The sequence below is a fragment of the Schistocerca piceifrons genome, chromosome 7, assembly GCF_021461385.2.
Source record: "Schistocerca piceifrons isolate TAMUIC-IGC-003096 chromosome 7, iqSchPice1.1, whole genome shotgun sequence".
Lineage (NCBI taxonomy): Eukaryota > Metazoa > Arthropoda > Insecta > Orthoptera > Acrididae > Schistocerca > Schistocerca piceifrons.
The window spans coordinates 62,258,960-62,278,771 of record NC_060144.1 but is presented as its reverse complement, the minus strand read 5'-3'; the positions used below and the strand labels follow the sequence as shown (position 1 = coordinate 62,278,771).

Below are 19,812 nucleotides of genomic sequence, written 5' to 3'. Positions count from 1 at the left end.
AGAGTTCCTAAATAACAGAACGCAGCATGTCATTCTCAATGGTGAGAAGTCTTCCGAAGTAAGAGTGATTTCAGTTGTGCCGCAGGGGAGTGTTGTAGGGCCATTGCTATTCACAATATATATAAATAGCCTTGTGGATAACATCGGAAGTTCACTGAGGATTTTTGCGGATGATGCGGTAGTATATAGAGAGGTTGTAACAATGGAAAATTGTACTGAAATGCAGGAGGATCTGCAACGAATTGATGCATGGTGCAGGGAATGTCAATTGAATCTAAATGTAGACTAGTGTAATGTGCTGCGAATACATGGAAAGATCCTTTATCATTTAGCTACGATATAGCAGGTCAGCAACTGGAAGCACCTAATTCCATAAATCATCTGGGAGTAGCCATTAGGAGTAATTTAAAATGGAATGACCATATAAAATCAATCGTTGGTAAAGCTGATACCAGACAGATTCATTGGAAGAATCCTAAGGAAATGCAGTCCGAAAACAAAGTAAGTAGGTTACAGTACACTTGTTCGCCCACTGCTTGAATACTGCTCACCGGTGTGAGATCCGTGCCAGATAGGGTTGATAGAAGAGAGAGAGAAGATCCAACGGAGGGCAGGGTCATTCAGTAATCGCGAAAGCGTTACGGAGATGACAGATAAAGTCCAGTGGAAGACTCTCAAGAGAGACGCTCAGTAGCTCTGTACGGGCTTTTGTTGATGTTTTGAGAACATACTTTCACCGAGGAATCAAGCAGTATATTGCTCCCTCCTACATATATCTCGCGAAGAGAGCATGAGGATAAAATCAGAGAAATTAGAGCCTACACAGAGGCATACCGACAATATTTCTTTCCACGAACAATACGAAACTGGGATAGAAGGGAGAACCGATAGAGGTACTCAAGGTACCCTCCGCCACACACCATCAGGTGGCTTGCGGAGTATGAATGTAGATGTAGAACACAGATGCAGATGCTTGCCACGCCTGCAAGTTGCACTGTTCTACTTGGCCACGAGCAAGAGATGTGCCATTTTGTCAACACGCTGCAAGTATCAAGTCATGACAGAACAGCTTTCTGTGTACTTCCCGCATTACATCGGAGCTAAGTGTCTTCGAACGTGGGCAAATTGTTGGTGTTCGCATAGTGCGTGCTTCAATAACCAAGCGTTTGTTGTTCCGAGACACCGTATCGAAGGTTTATCCCGTACACGGAGAAAGCGGAAAACATCATCCGCTAAGTCACGACGCAGAGCAAAGCGTGTTTGACCGATCGTGACAGACGGACACTGAAGAGGATTGCGACGAAAAATCATAGGGCGATAGCTGCAAAAGTCAATGCAGAACTGAATGTCGCTCTGGGGAACCCCGTCAGCGCCAAAACAACGAGAAGGGAGCTGCGTAAGCAAGTAAATCCAGTAAAAGACCGCCGACAACTGTAGAGAATTGTTCAAGGTAACAGAAGTGCAACCCTTCGCAATTTCCGGCAGATTTCAATGCTGGGCCATCAACAAGTGTCAGCATGCGAGTCTATCAAAGAAACATCATCGATATTGGTTTAGGAAGCCGAAGGCCCAATCGTGTACCCTTGATGACTGCACGACACAAAACTTTACGCCTCACCTTTGCCTGTCAGCACCGACATTCGATTGTCGATGACTGGAAACATCTCGCCCGGTCGGACGAGTCTCGTTTCAAACTGCATCGAGCGGATGGACGTGTACGGGTATGGAGACTGCCTTATGAATCCATGGATCCTGCATGTCAGCAGGGGACTAAGCTAGTGAAGGCTCTGTAATGGTGTGGGGCATGTGCAGTTTGAGTGATACGGGACCCCTGATGCGTCTAGATTCGGCTCTGACAGGTGACCCCGACGTAAGCATCCTGTCTGATTACCTGCAAACATTCATGTCCATTGTGTATTCCGATGGACTTGGGCAAATCCAGCAGGACAATGCGACAGCCCACACGTCCGGAATTTCTACAGAGTGGCTCCAGGAATACTCCTCTGAGTTTACTCTTCCGCTGGCCACCAAACTCCCCAGAAATGAACATTATTGAGCTTAGCTGGGATGCCTTGTAACGTGCTGTTCAGAAGAGATCTCCACCCCCTCATACTGTTACGTATTTATGGACTGCGCTGCACGATTCATGGTGTCAGTTTCCTCCAGTACTACTTCTGACATTAGTGGAGTCCAAGCCACGTCGTGTTGCGGCTCTTCCGTGTGCTCGCGGGTGCCCTACACGATATTAGGCAGTGTACCAGTTTTTTGGTTCTCTAGTGTATATTCAGAGAATGTCGAACAATTATCCGACCGCGGTGGCCGAGTGGTTCTAGGCACTTCAGTCCGGAACCGCGCTGCTGCTACGGTCGCAGGTTCGAATCCTCCCTCGGGCGTGGATGTGTGTGATGTCCTTACGTTAGTTAGGTTTAAGTAGTTCTAAGTCTATGGGAATGATGACTTCAGCTGTTAAGTCCCCTAGTGCTTAGAGCCATTTTTTTTCGAACAATGACCTTGACGTATACGAGCTCTCGACACGTTAACTGGTCTGTGACGACAGCGGAAGAAAACCGGACACGAGGACGACGTGTATTCACTAAATGGTGGTTCATTACCATAAAAAAAATTTTACAGCAGACGTCGGAAAAATTACAGAAATAAGTGATGAGTTACAAAACCTGCTATTAGCCGATACACGCAAGTTGCAATGCCCAAAAGAATACACGAATTGCGCGCTTTCTTGGTCGTTGGGACATAGCTGTGACACTGGTCTTCATCATTTTGTTCGCACTGGACGTGCTTTTTATGTTTCTCGTCTGAAGCAGGTACTGCACACCGAACCTTTTCCAAGCATCACTGTTCTTCTACTGGAGCAGTTGTGTTGTTGCATATAATTCATCACTTAATTTTCGTGTTACACCTTCGACAATGTATTAACATATAGCTTTGTTAGAAGCCACATGAACCCGAGAATCACTCTTTTCTTTTTTTACCTTATCAGTGCTTCTTTTCAACGCTAGGATCGTGCACTCAGTTTCCATACTAAGCTACGACTAGCCTCACACTCCTGTTCTCAGACTCGTCATACTCGCCGAAATGCAGCGGAAAGGAGCGAACAGCGGCGCCTTGATTTCCAATGTATGCAACCCTCAGCATCATACTCGTACTCGCCACGCTTGTGGTCTCCACAGTATCCAGTGTGTACTCACCCGCGCCGTGATCCAGGCCCCGCGGCCGCTGTGGCACGAGGATGGGACTGAGGCGGCGTTCCTGGAAGGCGGCCTTCACATTGGCGGCGGTTGCTGCGTGGGCGGTGGCGGCAGGGACAGGGGCAGGAGATAGCAGCGGCAGGAAGCCGGGGCGATACCACAAGCCTGCAACACCAGGCGCCGTGTCTGCTGGGGAGACACACACACACACACACACACACACACACACACACACACACACACACACACACACCTTTCACGCACTGATTGCCACTTATTAACTGCGTGGTCCACAGATACTAAACCAGAATGAAAAATGCTCCTATCCTAGCATAAAAAAAGGCGAATACGTCCTGAGGAGAGTTACGGAAATACCAGAAGGGAACTAGCTTTTCGCCTTATCTGGCACCTTCAAAGACATTTAAATCAAAACATCTTGACATTTCCGCTTTTCTACACTACTGCACATTAAAATTGCTACACCAAGAAGAAATGCAGATGATAAACGGGTATTCATTGGACAAATATACTATACTAGAACTCACATGTGATTACATTTTCACGCAATTCGGGTGCATAGATCCTGTGAAATGAGTACCCAGAACAACCACCTCTGGCCGCAATAGCAGCCTTGATACGCCTGGGCATTGAGTCAAACAGAGCTTGGATGGCGTGTACACGTACAGCTGCCCATGAAGCTCCAACACGACACCACAGTTCATCAAGAGTAGTGACTGGCGTATTGGGAAGAGCCAGTTGCTCGGCCACCATTGACCACCCTTTTTCAATTGGTGAGACTTCTGGAGAATGTGCTGGCCAGGGCAGCAGTCTAACATTTTTTGTATCCAGAAAGGCCGGTACAGGACCTGCAACATGCGGTCGTACATTATCCTGCTGAAATGTAGGGTTTCGCAGGGATCGAATGAAGGGTACAGCCACGGGTCGCAACGCATCTGAAATGTAGCGTTCACTGTTCAAAGTACCGTCAATGCGAACAAGAGGTGACCGAGACGTGTAACCAATGGCACCCCATACCATCACGGCGGATGATACGACAGTATGGCGATGACGAATACACGCTTCCAATGTGCGTTCACCGCGATGTCGCCAAACACGGATGCGACCATCATGATGCTGTAACCAGAACCTGGATTCATCCGAAAAAATGACGTTTTGCCATTCGTGCACCCAGGTTCGTCGTTGAGTACAGCCATGGTCTCCGAGCTGATAGTCCATGCTGCTGCGAACGTCGTCGAACTGTTCGTGCAGATGGTTGCTGTCTTGCAAACGTCTCCATCTGTTGACTCAGGGATCGAGACGTGGCTGCACGATCCGTTACAGCCATGCGAATAAGATGCCTGTCATCTCGACTGCTAGTGATACGAGGCCGCTGGGATCCAGCACGGCGTTCCGTATTACCCTCCTGAACCCACCGATTCCATATTCTGCTAACACTCATTGGATCTCGACCAACGCGAGAAGCAATGTCGCGATACGATAAACCGCAATCGTGATAGGCTACAATCCGACCTTTATCAAAGCCGGAAATGTGATGGTACGCATTTCCCCACCTTACACGAGGCATCACAACAACGTTTCACCAGGCAACGCCGGTCAACTGCTGTTTTTGTTGTAAGTAGGCTGTTTAGGTTTTTATATTGGTAACGCCACGTAGCGCTCTGTATGAAAATCACTGGCCGTGCTGTGTGCAGTCTGTGGCTGGTTTGCATTGTTGTTGGCCATTGTAGTGTTGGGCAGTTGGCTGTTAACAGCGCGTAGCGTTGCACAGTTGGAGGTGAGCCGCCGGCAGTGGTGGATGTGGGGGAGAGAGATGAAGTTTCGAAATTTGTAAGACTGGATGTCATGAACTGCTAGATAAATTATGACTTTTGAACACTATTAAGGTAAATACATTGTTTGTTCTCTATCAAAATCTTTCATTTGCTAACTATGCCTATCAGTAGTTAGTGCCTTCAGTAGTTTGAATCTTTTATTTAGCTGGCAGTAGTGGCGCTCGCTGTATTGCAGATTTTTGTGAGGTAAGCGATTTGTGAAACGCATAGGTTAATGTTAGTCAGGGCCATTCTTTTGTAGGGATTTTTGAAAGTCAGATTGCGTTGCGCTAAAAATATTGTGTGTCAGTTTAAGCACAGTCATGTATAATTGTTCAAAGGGGACGTTTCATATTGTATGAGATCGGTTGGAAACTTTCCTCATGTTAGCACGTTGTAGGTGTCGCCACTGGCGCCAACCTTGTGTGAATGCTCTGAAAAGCTAATCATTTGCATATCACAGTATCTTCTTCCTGTCGGTTAAATTTCGCTTCTGTAGCACGCCATCTTCGTGGTGTAGCAATTTTAATGGCCAGTAGTGTATTTCTTAGTATTAGTACCCATATCGTATAATATAAAGCATCGTCGCAAGTAATGTTACATGATGCCATCATGTCATCCAACACTGAATTTCTCATTTCGTGCAATATGGAACCACCTGTCATTACAGTATAGGATGCATGGATCCCCAGTCTGAGATACTTCGTATTATTGATCCACACCCACTCTTAGACATTTCCTATTGCAAATCCATGCTGATTCTCGGATACTTTCTACTGTAGATGCATCCCTCTCTCTAAAAGCACATAAGGTTGTTTATTTGTTCCTACAACCCTCACCATGCATGTAACAGGGGTTGGGTCAAAGAGCGCTCACTGCGCTGGGGGAGTAGGTTTAACTCACACAAAAGCGAGATGTTCTGATTTGAATGTCCCAGACGTTGCCAGATAAGTCCAAAAACTAGTTCTCTTTTTCCACATCCCAAACTCTGCCCAGGACATATTCACCTTTTTTGTGCTACGACAGTAGCATTTTTTATTCTGGCTCCCAACTTCTACTCTACCATAATCTTCACATCAGACCGTCATACCTTGGCAACCGACGTCGTTTTTCTTGACTCAGGCGACGATTGATCCGATGTGCGTTTTTTTTATTGTTTTTCTAACCACGTAGCTTATCTCGTGGCAACGGATAAAACTTTCACAAAACAAAGACCATTAATTACATATATTTGTCTAACTTACTACAAAATTTGAACTGACTCGCACAAGTCAACATAGAAGTAGTGCGCGCAAAAAATAAACCTCACAAAAAACTCTTATTTATTTGATTCATTTTACGTCATTTGCGTGCATTCAACTCACAAGAACGAATTTTACGTCTTACATTTAGCTCTGCTTTATATCATCGTATATCGACAACGGATAAGGATTACTGGATTTGAAAAAATTCGTTTTGAATTTATCCATTTGTCTACGTGATCTATTCGAGATTCGGTTTTGCGCTCTTTAAGGATGACTGTTTTTGCATGTAAAATCCGAACGGTGCACACTCAAATGGTGCCATCACTTAAGCATTAATTTTAGTCCAGTTAAAATCTCTTGCAAAAGTAACTAGTCGATTCGCACAATTTTCCTGGGCGCCAGCTAAGTTTGTCGTTCAAACCTTGCTTAATATACCGAAACATAGCTGCAGTAAGACAAGACGATCGAATGGCTATACAAATGACTGCTGATCCGGGCTAAACCAAAAACATAGCCATTATGGCCGAGAATAACAGAAGCTTTTCACCCAATGTTCCTAGCTGAAATAGGAACCGAGCACCAAGACTCTCCCAGACCGCGATTCTGCGCTCGTCCTTCTTCAGTATGTAACGATAAGGGCCAGTCGCATGAAAACGAGACAGATGGAGAAAAAGAACTAAACGGTTCATTATTTCAAAAGTGGTCTCCAAAACTTTTAATACATTTGTCCGACTGTGAGACAAAACGATCAACGCCTTCATGGAAAAATGTCTGCACTTGTTTACGGAACCATGATTGTATCCAAGTGTGCAGCTCTTCAAGCGAATCAAATCAATGGCTACGAATATCTTTCTTTGGGACTCCAAAAATTCGGAAATTGCACGTTAAGAGATCGGTGTTCCACGGAGGATGTGTACAGCGTTTTCCAGCGAAAGTTCTGCATGGCCGTGCGGTTCTAGGCGCTTCAGTCCGGGACCGCGGGACTGCTACGGTCGCAGGTTCGAATCCTGCCTCGGGCATGGATGTGTGTGATGTCCTTAGGTTAGTTAGGTTTCAGTAGTTCTAAGTTATAGGGGACTGATGACCTAAGATGTTAAGTCCCATAGTGCTCAGAGCCATTTTTTTTTTTTTTTTTTTGAAAGTTCTGCAGCGTAATCTAAACAACCTTGCCAACATATCGGCCCTCCCACTTCGGCCGAAGAGCTGCACTCGTGGGTACGACCACGGTGTTCCGTAGACAGCCGCAAACATTTTCCAGGAAGCCATTTTCCGTCGTGTATGAAAGTGTGACAGATGTATTAACAGTTATGGCGCTTACTTTTGAAATAATAAACAGTATGCTTACTTTTTTTCTGTCTGTCTCGTTTCCATTTGACTGCACCTCACACTTGCAGAACTCCTCGTGATATGAGAAGTGCTATAGATTTACAAATACTATACGGTGTCTGACAGTGGATGCGTACACCGCAGATGCATCAATTATGCTCGTTTTTCGCGCGACTGCAGTACATATGTTGCTTTCTTCGAGAAACCGAGGTCCAAAGTTTCACGAACGGAGTGTTGAATGTCGTACGAGAGCGACATCTGTCGAATAGTGGCGTTACCGCAATCGGCTAACGTACTTTTAGTCTCATCCTATTTTATCCGAGTCACTTTTTTTTCTGATCTACCAAACACAGGTACCGCTACAATGAATCAAGTCTCTTCTCAGACTAATAATAATAATAGCAATAATAATAACAATGACAATTATTAATGCAGTACATTCGTAGTGAGGGATAATCGAGATGTAATAAGGAATTATACTGAAATGACCATGTATTTACGGACACACTGATGCTCATATCGAAAATACAGTGTATGTTATGCTAAGTAGGTGTATCCCTGTATGTCTTCCCGCGATACACACACTTTTCTTCTATTTTAGCCATCTATGTCCCATGTAAATTAATTTACTCGTGATTTCGGCTTATTTTCTGATTTTCAGTCCTTCCGCTATTTCTTCATAATTTCGCGCTGCTACTTTCTTCTTTCATTTGTCCATACAATAATGCGCTTTATGAACTTTTCCTGAAAACTCCAAACTTCCCAACACTGTTTCGAAAAATTGGTCCGCCTGAAGTTCATTTCCGCTTAGTCCTTTTTCGCTTTAACTGATTTGTGCCTTGGGATTTTTGTCGAAATGGTCAATTTTATTTTTTAAGATTGTCTTTCCGGGTCCATTCGAACCAAATAACCATAAAACGAAATTCTCCTTTTCTTGAAAGGTTCAGATAGTTTTTCAGTTTGGGTGTGGATTTCTTCAATTATTACTTCTCGTGCAGCACTCCCAACTTTTCTTGCGTATTCCTTTCTTTCTCGGTCATTCAGGTAGCAGAAGTAGATTTAGTTCTTAGACGCATTATGTGAATGAACTGATCACACAGTGGAAGCGATTTCGCTACGGAGATAAAAAATTTAAGCGTGAGAAGCATTTTGCGCGTTATTCGTTAGCGTCGCATTTCTGGTGCGTTCCACTGACGACAGAGGTCGCGAAAGTTCAGCGGAGGCCTCCATGGGCCGTGACTCGAATCAAGAAACAGCAGAAAAGCGTCGCGTGAATGCTGAACAGTCAAATACAACGAGTTCCATTACGACGGCGTTGTTCGTCTTGCAAGGAGAAAAACCGATTAAGAGATTCCGACAGCGACTGGAGTGGTTCGCCGGAGTCACCCCTTAATTCCAAATGGTATGCGCAGTCGTGCTTCTGCAAATACGCATTAAGCCCCCTTTTACCCGGAATCGAATGCACGCGGACGTGCAACGCCGAAAAAGAATTCTATCTGGTGTAAACGCCAGGCGCGCGCGTTCAGCAAACGACATTCGGCCGTGCCCAGTTTGCCTTCACTTGTGTGCCCCAGTGTTACGCTGGTTACCGACCTTTTAGCGTACCATCAAAGACAGTTCGCGTACTCTCCCCCAGCCGCACGGAAATCTTTCGTATGCTTTCTTGCCAGCTTCTGTTGTTGTTGTTGTCGTCATTTTCGTCGTCGTTGTTGTTGTTGTTGTTATGTGTTGCATGAGGGACGTTGTGGTCACCGAACAAAATGTATTGTTGCTGGTAGAAGAATATAGACACCTTACGTGCTTCTGGAATCCGAGAGATTCATAGCACGAATGCGGCAGGAAAAGCAATACAATTGGCAGAAAATTGCCAAAGCACTGAAGGGGATTACTGGAGACGTCAGACTATGAATGCATTAGACGCTTGCAATAGCGGGAAGGGGGTGAACAAGCACAAGCTTTGTAATTCTTTTTACAGAATATGTACAGCACAATTAATTTCCTTGAACGTAAACCAGCACGAATATGCTATTATGCTGATTAAAATCTGAACTACACGAAAGAACTGATCATTATGGTTGCTTACATCCGCGGTACATCGTTGATGTTTCGCTGTTATGTTTAAGGCTTTTGATGATACATAAAAATGGTTTACCTGGGATCACGCAATCTGTCTTTTAACAACCGAAACAGCAAATTTTATCAAGAAGTCTATGTGACAGGTCGTATTTCCGGTAATCCCTACCAGACAAAACAGAACGGATTGCCAGACAATTCGCCCATTACAGATAATCTGGTCAGACATGTTTGTGACAACGTACTGATGATAGTCCATCAAGTTATCCCGCCGCTACAGCTTACGACCTCTACATTTGGAACAAGTATCAAAGAAATCTTTCTTTCAACGCTCACTTCATCCTCTGTCCTTATTGGCTAACGGTTGTTAAACGTCTATTACAGTGGAATGCGCGCTCGCTGAGATCAAATAAAGACAGTTTGCTTGGCTTCCCCAAAACACGCGACATATTAGTTCAAATGATTCAATGGCTCTGAGTACTATGGGATTTAACATCTGAGGTCATCAGTCCCCTAGACTTAGAACTACTTAAACCTAACTAACCTAAGGACATCACACACATCCATGCCCGAGGCAGGATTCGAACCTGCGACCATAGCAGTAAAGCGGTTCCGGACTGAAGCGCCTAGAACCGCTCGGCCGGCACGACATATCAGTCTGCGTTGGTGCTACATCCGACTCAGCATATTTCAATTCCGGGCTATCATTTCCCGCGAAGAGATCGCGATGATGGATATGGCGATACTGCTATCTTGATTAAACATGGAACTGACTACACGCCCCTGCATGTAGATCTGTGCGAAACTGGTGATGCAGTAGGAGTGACTTGAAAGGCTACTGGACATAACACACTGAAGTGCCACAATAAACTGATATAGGCATGCGTATTCAAATACAGAGGTACGAAACAGCCAGAATACGGCGCTGCGGTCGGCAACGCCTACGTAAGACAAAAAGTGTCTGGCGCAGTTGTTAGATCGGTTAGTGCTGCTGCAATGGCAGGTTATCAAGATTTAAGTGAGTTTGAACGTGGTGTTATAGTCGGCGCACGAGCGATGGGACACATTATCTCCGAGGTGGCGAGGAAATAGGGACTTTCCCGAACGACCATTTCACGAGTGTGTCGTGAATATCAGTAATCCGGTAAAACATCAAATCTCCGACATCGCTGCAGCCGAAAAAATATCCCGCAAGAACGGGGCCAATGACGACTGAAGAGAATCGTTCAACATGACAGAAGTGCAACCCTTCCGCAAATTGCTCGAGATTCCAATGGTGGCCCATCAACAAGTGTCAGCATGCGAGCCATTCAACGAAACATCAGCGATATGGGCTTTCGGAGCCGACGGCCCACTCGTGTAGCCTTGATGACGCACGACATTAAGCTTTACGCCCTGCCTGGGCCCATCAAAACCGACATTTGACTGTTGATGGCTTGAAACATGTTTCCTGGGTGGGTGAGTATCGTTTAAAGTATATCGAACGGTTGGACGTGTGCGGCTGTGAAGACAACCTTATGAATCCATGGACCCTGCATGTCAGCAGGTGACTGTTCAAGGTGGTGGAGGCTCTGTAATGGTGTGCAGTTGGAGTGATATGGGTCCCTGATACGTCTAGGTACGACTCTGATAGGTGACACGTACTTAAGCATCCTGTCTGTTTACCTGCGTCCATTCATGCCCATTGTGCATTCCGACGGACTTGGGCAATTCCAGCAGAACAATGCGACACCACACACGTCCAGAATTGCTACAGAGTGGCTCCAAGGACACTCTTCTGAGTTTAAATACTTCCGCTGGCCCCAAAACCTTCCAGAAATGAACATTATTGAGCATATCTAGGATGACTTGGAACGTGATGTTCCAAAGAGATCTCCACCCCCTTCGTATTCTTATGGATTTATGGACAGCACTGCAGGATTCATGGTGTCAGTTCCCCCCAGCACTACCTCAGACATCAGTCGAGTCCATGACACATCGTGTTGCGGCGCTTCTGCGTGCTCGCGTGGGCCCTATAAGATATTAGGAAGGTGTACCAGTCTCTTTAGCTCTTCGGTATATAAATCTCTTATCAGTACACCGAGCACCAGATGCGAATATAAATTGTGAAAGATTGTGTGATTTGATCGGCGCTAATGAGCAACCAAAGATAATAATAGGTGATGTCATTGTGGATTATTCAGCTTGGGATCCGTCACGTAGAGACAGAATAGGAACACTGATAGCGGAGGTAACAGAACAGGACAACCTTACAATACTAAATGATTGTACACCTATTCGGCTCACCAGGTCAATGCAACAACCCAGTTCTGTGAACATTTGTTTCTCATCGCCTACCACTGCGATAGCCGCCATGTGGGGGGTACCGGTACTGCATGAAACTGCATGGACCACCAACCAATTTTGATAATACTACCATATTGCGCGCATGCCGGTACTCTTCCACTGTAGAAATGGAATACTAGCAAGGTCAACTGGCGATCATGTCAAGTGAAGATTGCGGAGGAACTGACCAACTATGCTGAACGCAACAACGCCTGCGAAAACTATGATAATTTACTACAAATGATGGATCACGATGTCGATACCGCGCTACCACGCTGTAGTTCGTTCCGCGCGGACAGTACATAGTGCACTTTCACCAGTTTGGTAGGATGAAGATTGTACTACTGCTATTGCAGAAATGCGGGTAGCTTTGGAAGCTTATAGGCGACGCCCAACGTCTGAACATTATGTGCAATTCAATCGTGTACAGGCGAAAGCCAAGTACCTATTGAAAAGAAAGGAAAGGACCAGCTGGTAAATCCTTTGTGACAGTCTGAACCAATCCACAATAATTTACAATAATATAAATCGTATTCTCAGAACGTCCGCTAGGTGTGATACATTCGTCATGCGCTCGCCACCCGTTCTGACTGCAATTTCACACTCCGTCGCGCCGAACGGGCAGTGATACACGGTATGGAAAACGTCCAACTGGAGGATGACCAGCTTCATCATCTCAGTGAACCATTCTGCGACAAGAATCTTCACAGGACACTGGCACAAGATACGAATACCGCTCCCAGACCGGACAACATATATTATGATGCGGCTGGTTCCAGAGGTGGGAAAACGGTAACTGTTCAGATTTAGTCATGCAGCATCGTACACTCACATTGATATTCCGGAGCTGAAAACTGGTCGTATTGTCCCCATTTACAAGACAAGAGTGGGAGGCAGCCACATCATATACGCTACTAACATTATCGTCATGTTTTTACAAATCTTTAGAGCGTATAATTGTAATAGTGAGTAGAAATCAGTATCTTCCTCCAAACGGGCAATAGAGTTTTAGAAAAGGTCGAGGCACTTCTGCTGACATCGCTTTAGTAACTGACATGCAGATTTCACTTAGTGACAAGTAGTATCTGCTAGCAGTTTATAGGACCTTTCCAAAGCCTATGACTGTGTTCTGCTCCCACTGTCAGCGTTGAAAAACCTTGACGTGCCTAGTATGTCTATTCGCAGTCTATACCATTTACTGAGCAATAGAGCATTGAATATACAACAAGATGAGGGATACATAGAGCCCCGGCACACGAGCAGAGGTTCGGTCCTATCGACGCTATTATTTAATCTATACGCTGCGGAACTTTCAAAGGAACTATCCCGGCATTTGCCTGGAGCGATTCAGGGGAATCACGGGAAACCTAAATCAGGATGGCCGGACGCGGGATTGAACCGTCTTCCTCCCGAAAGCGAGTCCAGTGCGCTAATCACTGCGCCACCTCGCTTGGTACACCGGAGAGAGTGGAGGCGAACACAAGGGAATGCGCATTCGCCAGTGTTCACTGTCAGTCGCAGTCGCTTTTATCTGCCGACAAGCGTTTACACTAGAGGGAGCGAAAGAACAGCAGATAACGAATATAGCCTATGAACGCTGCATTTTTATGTCCTGTTCATAATAATCAGCACACACGCCACGCTACAACACTACTTACAAGGAACCCTTTGACTGCGAGGTCACAAGTTCACATTTGAAAGTGTTGTATTGACAGTTGACAAGAAAAATAGTAGATGCTAATGACTCACCATGTCCATCAAGTGGACGACAGAAAATGAGCAATCCGGAACCGCGCGACGGTCGCAGGTTCGAATTCTGCCTCGGGCATGGATGTGTTTGATGTCCTTAGCTTTGTTAAGTTTAAGTAGTTCTTAAGTTCTAGGGGACTGATGACATCAGATGTAAAGTGCCATATTGCTCGGAGCCATTTGAACAGAAATGAGTGTCCAGGAGGTGCAGTGATCAACCTTATACGGGATGTTTGTATTACACTTCACAAAATGGACATCGTCGACTTTCAAGAAATGTTCAAAACAAACCATTAACTTGCACGAACACCGAATCAAAAATGGCGCGCTACAGTGATGACAAAGGTTCGCACCATCAGGGTCGAAGGTGAAGTCCTTGGAAGTTACAAACCGTACACGACGCTGAAGTATGTATTCACTCTCAAATAATGCATATAGAATCATACTGGTCCAACGGAGCGATGAGAACTTAAGGAATGTGATGGCATGCAACCGAATGCGAAACAGTCTGTGATGGAGCTTATCAAGAAAGCAGGCGTAGCTGCAGACAGTACGATAAAATGTTTTACAGGTACCGAAAAAACAAGCATCCAGAGGCTGAATTTATCCAGTGGTTCCACACGTGGCATAAGTTGAAATGTCACTCTTTTAAGGACGGATAGTTTGCTCTACCGAATATGATTTTTATGCGCAGACTAGGAATCAACCAACAGCCAGTTACTTTGACCAAAAGCAGTATTCATACCATAGCTGCAGTTCTCTTACGCCCGTTTTCCAGCTCTTGCTTGCTGTGACGTAAATATTCACTACTGCCCTTGAAAAGATCAGGAACACGACAAAGAGTCGTAACGGGGCAGGGCACCTCCAACTTCTCGCAGCCCAACAAACAACTTTCCAGCCAATTTACCATCCAATCGCCGTAACTGTACACTAATGCGTTAAGGCACTGATGTTAGTTGATCTTGATAAACTCTCTCGGCTTCTCTAGTTTCCACGGTTTCTTTCATATTCACTTCCTCTTCAAATTCTGATTGGTCGGAGTAGAAAACAGATAAAACAGATTCCTTACTTAACAAAGGGATAAGTTTGCTGTTTCCGTAATTTGCTGTGCATCGTCAATTGAAGTTTTGTTTGAAACTTCCGTATCTTCTTATCTTAGGTCTTCTGCAGCCCTGTTTGAAGTTACGCAGCCGTCCACTGTCTCCCTTGGAATCACTGTGATCCATGTCCCGCGCAGTTTGCTGTGCGTAATGTAGTAGGTCACAATCATGCGCATCCTGTAAACTGTATCGAGCGTCCTCGAAAAGTACAAACGTCAGTTTTTGTAAAACGTGCGCCATGCCCTCCCTTGAATATACGTACTTTTTCTTATGCACTACACGGTCATATTGCTGCGGACTTAATTCGAAATCTGTCCGTAATTTCTTTTTTACAAAGCTGTGAATGATCTTGCATGTACGTAATCATGTTTAGCACGCGCCCCTTGGACAACGGTTGCCCTTCACTACGTTTCACTCGAGACGAGATTTGTGGCTCCCTGTCTGACAAGGCTGATGAACTTCGTGGTTCGACACCTATTTCAGTATCAAATGGCTTTGAGCACTATGGGACTCAACTGCTGTGGTCATTAGTCCCCCAGAACTTAGAACTACTTAAACCTAACTAACCTAAGGACATCACACACACCCATGCCCGAGGCAGGATTCGAACCTGTGACTGTAGCAGCAGCGCGGCTCCGGATTCGAGCGCCTACAACCGCACGGCCACCGCGGCCGGCTATTTCAGTATCACCTTCACTTGTTAAGCACGTATCGTAATCATTGTACTTCTCATATACATTGTCCGCGCAGTCGAGCGTATACGATACCACACATTTCACTGGCTCATCTTGCAGAAACGCTAATATTACCTCTGCCTCTCCCTTATCACTCTGCGGAATCCCTTGGGTTCTTTTCCGACGACATGCCAACTTCGGCAACTATTGTTGTACGAGGCGTGTTTTTTTTAAGTAAGTACCGTTTTGAAATTAAAAAAAGACGTGCTAAGATATCTCAATAATTTTATTTTTACTTGAAAGCCTGTACCTTAATCTACGCACTGACGCCATTACAGTCTGATTCTTCATTCTTTACGTTGTGTACTGAATGTTTAAGATGCCTCCGATAATCTTGAGTCCCGCCGACTGTGAAGTACGGGCTGTTATAAGATTTCTTAGTGCTAAAGGCCTAAAAACGATCTACACTGCTGGCCACCGTAAATGCAACACCAAGAAAGACAAGAGGTAGCACAACAAAATTTATTTTGTAGATAACATGTTGACCAAGTATCAAATGATTACGTTTACAGACGTCTGCGACATGTGGTTCCTGCCAGAATCAGTAGCCAGAGTAGCCGCCATTGTTGGAGATCACCGCTGCCACACGTCTCGGCATTGAGTCAAAGAGACGTTGGATGTGTTGCTGGGGTACAGCAGCCCAAGCAGCTTCCACACGTTGCCAAAGATCATCTGGTGTGGCAGCTGGGGATGTAATCTGGGTCACTCGTTGAGCAACCATGGACTACATGTTTTCTATCGGCGAAAGATCCGGAGAGCGAGCCGGCCAGGGCAGAAATTCAATCTGGTTGTTGACGAAGAACCTTTGGACAATGCGTGCGTGCCACGTGAGGTCGCGCATTATCCTGTTGAAATACGGCTGTGGCCGAGCCCTGAAGGTAAGGAAGGACAACTGGCTCCAGCACCTCGGATATGAAGCGCCGACTATTTAAAGTACCGGCAACGCGTACTAGAGGCGTGCGAGAGTAATATCCAATACCGCCCCATACCATAATACCCGGTGCAAGACCAGTGTGGCGGTGCATAATGCAGCTGTCCAGCACGCTCTCTCCACGGTGTCTCCACACTCGAATCCGACCATCGTGGTGCTGCAGACAGAAGCGTGCCTCGTCAGTAAAGACAACGTCATTCCATTCTGCCGTCCACATCCGTCTGTCATCACACCATTGGCGACGGAGACGTCTGTGGTTCTGCGTCAGTGATAGACGAAGCAATGGACGTCCTGCGGACAGACCACTCTGCTGTAAACGGCGTCGAATGGTACGCGCAGACACTGGATGATGCGTTACAGACGCAATGTGCTGTGCTATGGTTCGGGATGTCACTGAGCGATCCGTCACTGCCATGCGCACAATTTGCCTATCAGCACGTGCAGTGGAGCACCGAGGTGAATGCGATCGACCACGTCGGTCCGTCGTACCCTCCTGCATCCAACGGTCACATATCCGCATTACAGTTGTTTGGTTTCGTCCAACACGACTAGCGATTTCTCTGTATGACAATCCACAATCTCGGTAAGCCACTATCCTTCCTCTGTCGAACTCGGATACTTGATCAAAAGATGTTCGCTGCTGTCTACGAGGCATAACTGATCGTCTTGTGAAACAACCACAAGGTAAACACACGTGCCGAACGTACACTCGTCGAAATCGCCAAGCCTTAAATGGCGCTATGAGGTGGCGCCACAGGCGCGCGTGATGTGCGTCTGCGCTGAAATTCTAATCAGTTGCATATCTCATCGCTGCAAACTCATGGTGTAAATTTCACTTTATTAGGATGCTTCCTTCAGGGTGTTGCATTTACGGTGGCCAGCAGTGTATATTCATTGTGAGATCTTGCAGTTTACGGAGAAAACATTATGAGTGATTGAATGGTAAGAAACTGAGTGAGAGCATTTAAGGATGGCAGCACAAATGCGCATGATGAACAACGGAGTGGGCGTCCTTCGGTCCTTAATGAAAGTTTGGTGCAGGAAGTGGACAATAACGTGAGAGAAAACAGACGCTTTACGATTTCCTCCTTGCGGGATGACTTTCCTAATGTTTCTCGTAGTGTTTTGTATGGCATTGTGACCGAGCACTTGAATTACCGAAAATTGTGCGCACGTTGGGTACCGAAAGTGTTGACGGATGAGCACAAAACCAAACGTTTAGACAGTGCATATAGACTTTCCTTGAGCGGTACCACAACAACGGTGATGATTTCTTAACCCAAAATGTTACGGGCGATGAAACATGGGTGCCCTACGTCACACCAGAATCAAAGCAACAGTCCATGGAAGTTGAGCAAGGGCATCGTTTTGCTGCAAGACAATGCCCGTCCGCATGTGGCGAATCAGACAAAACATCTCATCACATCTTTTCGATGGGAAACACTAGATCGTACAGCCCCGATCTTGCGCCCAGTGACTACCATCTGTTCCTGCACTTGAAGAAACACCTGGGCGGTCAGCGTCTTCAAGACGATGACGAAGTCAAAACAGTGGTGATGCAGTGGTTAACAAGTCAGGCGGCAGGCTTCTGTGAGGAGGGTATTCAAAAACTGGTACAACGTTATGACAAGTGCCTCAATATTGACGGAAATTATGTAGAAAAGTAGATTAAGGTACAGGCTTTCATGTAACAATAAAATTATTGAGATATCTTAGCACGTCTTTTTTTAATTTCAAAACGGTACTTTCTTGAAAAATACGTCTCGTAGATACAATGCAGTGTTTGCTTTGTTTATCGTTGCCATTGCTGTGCTTTCTATCAACGCCACTAACACGGTAGCACTATCGCGAGTTACTCGACTAAGCAGTTCAATACGCTCCGTAGCATCATGGCTTTAGCAGGCAATGTTGTGGTTGCATGTATGAAACGTCCCCTTACAAAAATTTATGAATGACTGTGCTGATAAACCTCCTACATTATTTGCTTTTCAAACAGCTGAGCAAAACTGAACGTACTCAGACATTTCTCTCTTTGCCTATTCGGATCAACACTAAACTGACACCCAATATTTTTAGCGCAACGCAATCTGACTTCCAAAAATCCCTACAAAAGAATGGCCCTGACTAACAATAACCTATACCTTTCGTGAATAACTTACCTCACAAGAATCTTCATTACTCGAACTACTGCAATACAGCGAGCGCCACTACTGCCAGCTAAATAAAAGATTCTAACTACTGAAGGCACTAACTACCGATAGGCATAGTTAGCAAACGAAAGGTTTTGATATATATATATATATATATATATATATATATATATATATATATATATATATATATTTCATGACATCCAGTCTTACAAATTTACTGTGTCTGATGGACATGTCCAGATCATCCGCCCTCAAAACTCCGCCATCTCTCTCCCCTCATACACCACTGCTGGCGGCTCACCTCCAATTGCGCAACGCTACGCGCTGGTAACAGCCAACTGCCCAACACTACAATAGCAAACAACAATGCAAACCAGCCACATACTGCACACAGCACAGCCAGTGATTTTCATACAGAGCGCTACGTGGCGTTACCAATAAAAAAAACCTAAACAGCCTACTTACACATTGTATACACTATGTGGGGCTTCGTCGAGTGCCGTACACATCATCCGCCTTTTGCGACCTCGCACACACATGTTGCTTGCCAGACACTTACAGAAAGTACTCGCAGGGAACTATCAGACAGCAACTATGAGCGAATATTCGCCCAAAGTGTAAACAATTCTGCGAGTACTGTCTAGGAGTACCTAACTGTCTGGGAGCAAAAAAACGCTCACATGTACCCCAACTATACCGTCTTTCTTTCTGTTTTTTCTTTTTTTCGATCAGTTTTTGAGCCCGTCTGTGCCTGCTCCCCTGGTACGGCCCTGGAGAAGGGCTGACAAGGGTCCAGAGGGCGCAGCCGCCAGGCCAGATTTCCGCGGCCCCTAGGGCAGCGCAAGCAGAGCACAGGGCCGGCTGCTGCGGCAGACACGTGCTGGGAAACCTGACCCGCGCAGCTCGGCGCACTTGCGGGGATTCCGGCGACCGCCTAATTATTCACGTGGCGTCACAGCGCTTTGACGCACGAACCGTGTACGGCCGAGCCGAGGGGGGTCGGGGAGCGACTCCAGCGCAGCTAACCGAGCACCGCGTCCTCTGTCAGGCAACGCGGGGGCTGAAGGGAGCAGGACCGAAGCCACTGACAGTGCCACCACGTACACAGCCTGCAAGCTACCGAGTAATACACGCTGGAG

At 45.8% G+C, this 19,812-nt stretch overlaps 1 protein-coding gene across 5 annotated transcripts in view; it reads right to left on the bottom strand.

The window, feature by feature from the left end:
• The window catches only part of LOC124805094 (guanine nucleotide exchange factor for Rab-3A-like), a 494,280-nt gene that overhangs the window by 140,876 nt on the left and 333,592 nt on the right, over positions 1 to 19,812 (bottom strand). For 3 of the 5 annotated variants that reach the window (XM_047265532.1, XM_047265534.1, XM_047265536.1), the window contains exon 4: positions 3,207 to 3,371. The exons of the other annotated variants lie outside the window; for them this stretch is intronic. The gene's annotated coding sequence lies outside the window, so the exon portion shown is untranslated. The remainder of the gene's footprint in view (positions 1 to 3,206; positions 3,372 to 19,812) is intronic. 5 annotated transcript variants of the gene reach the window in all.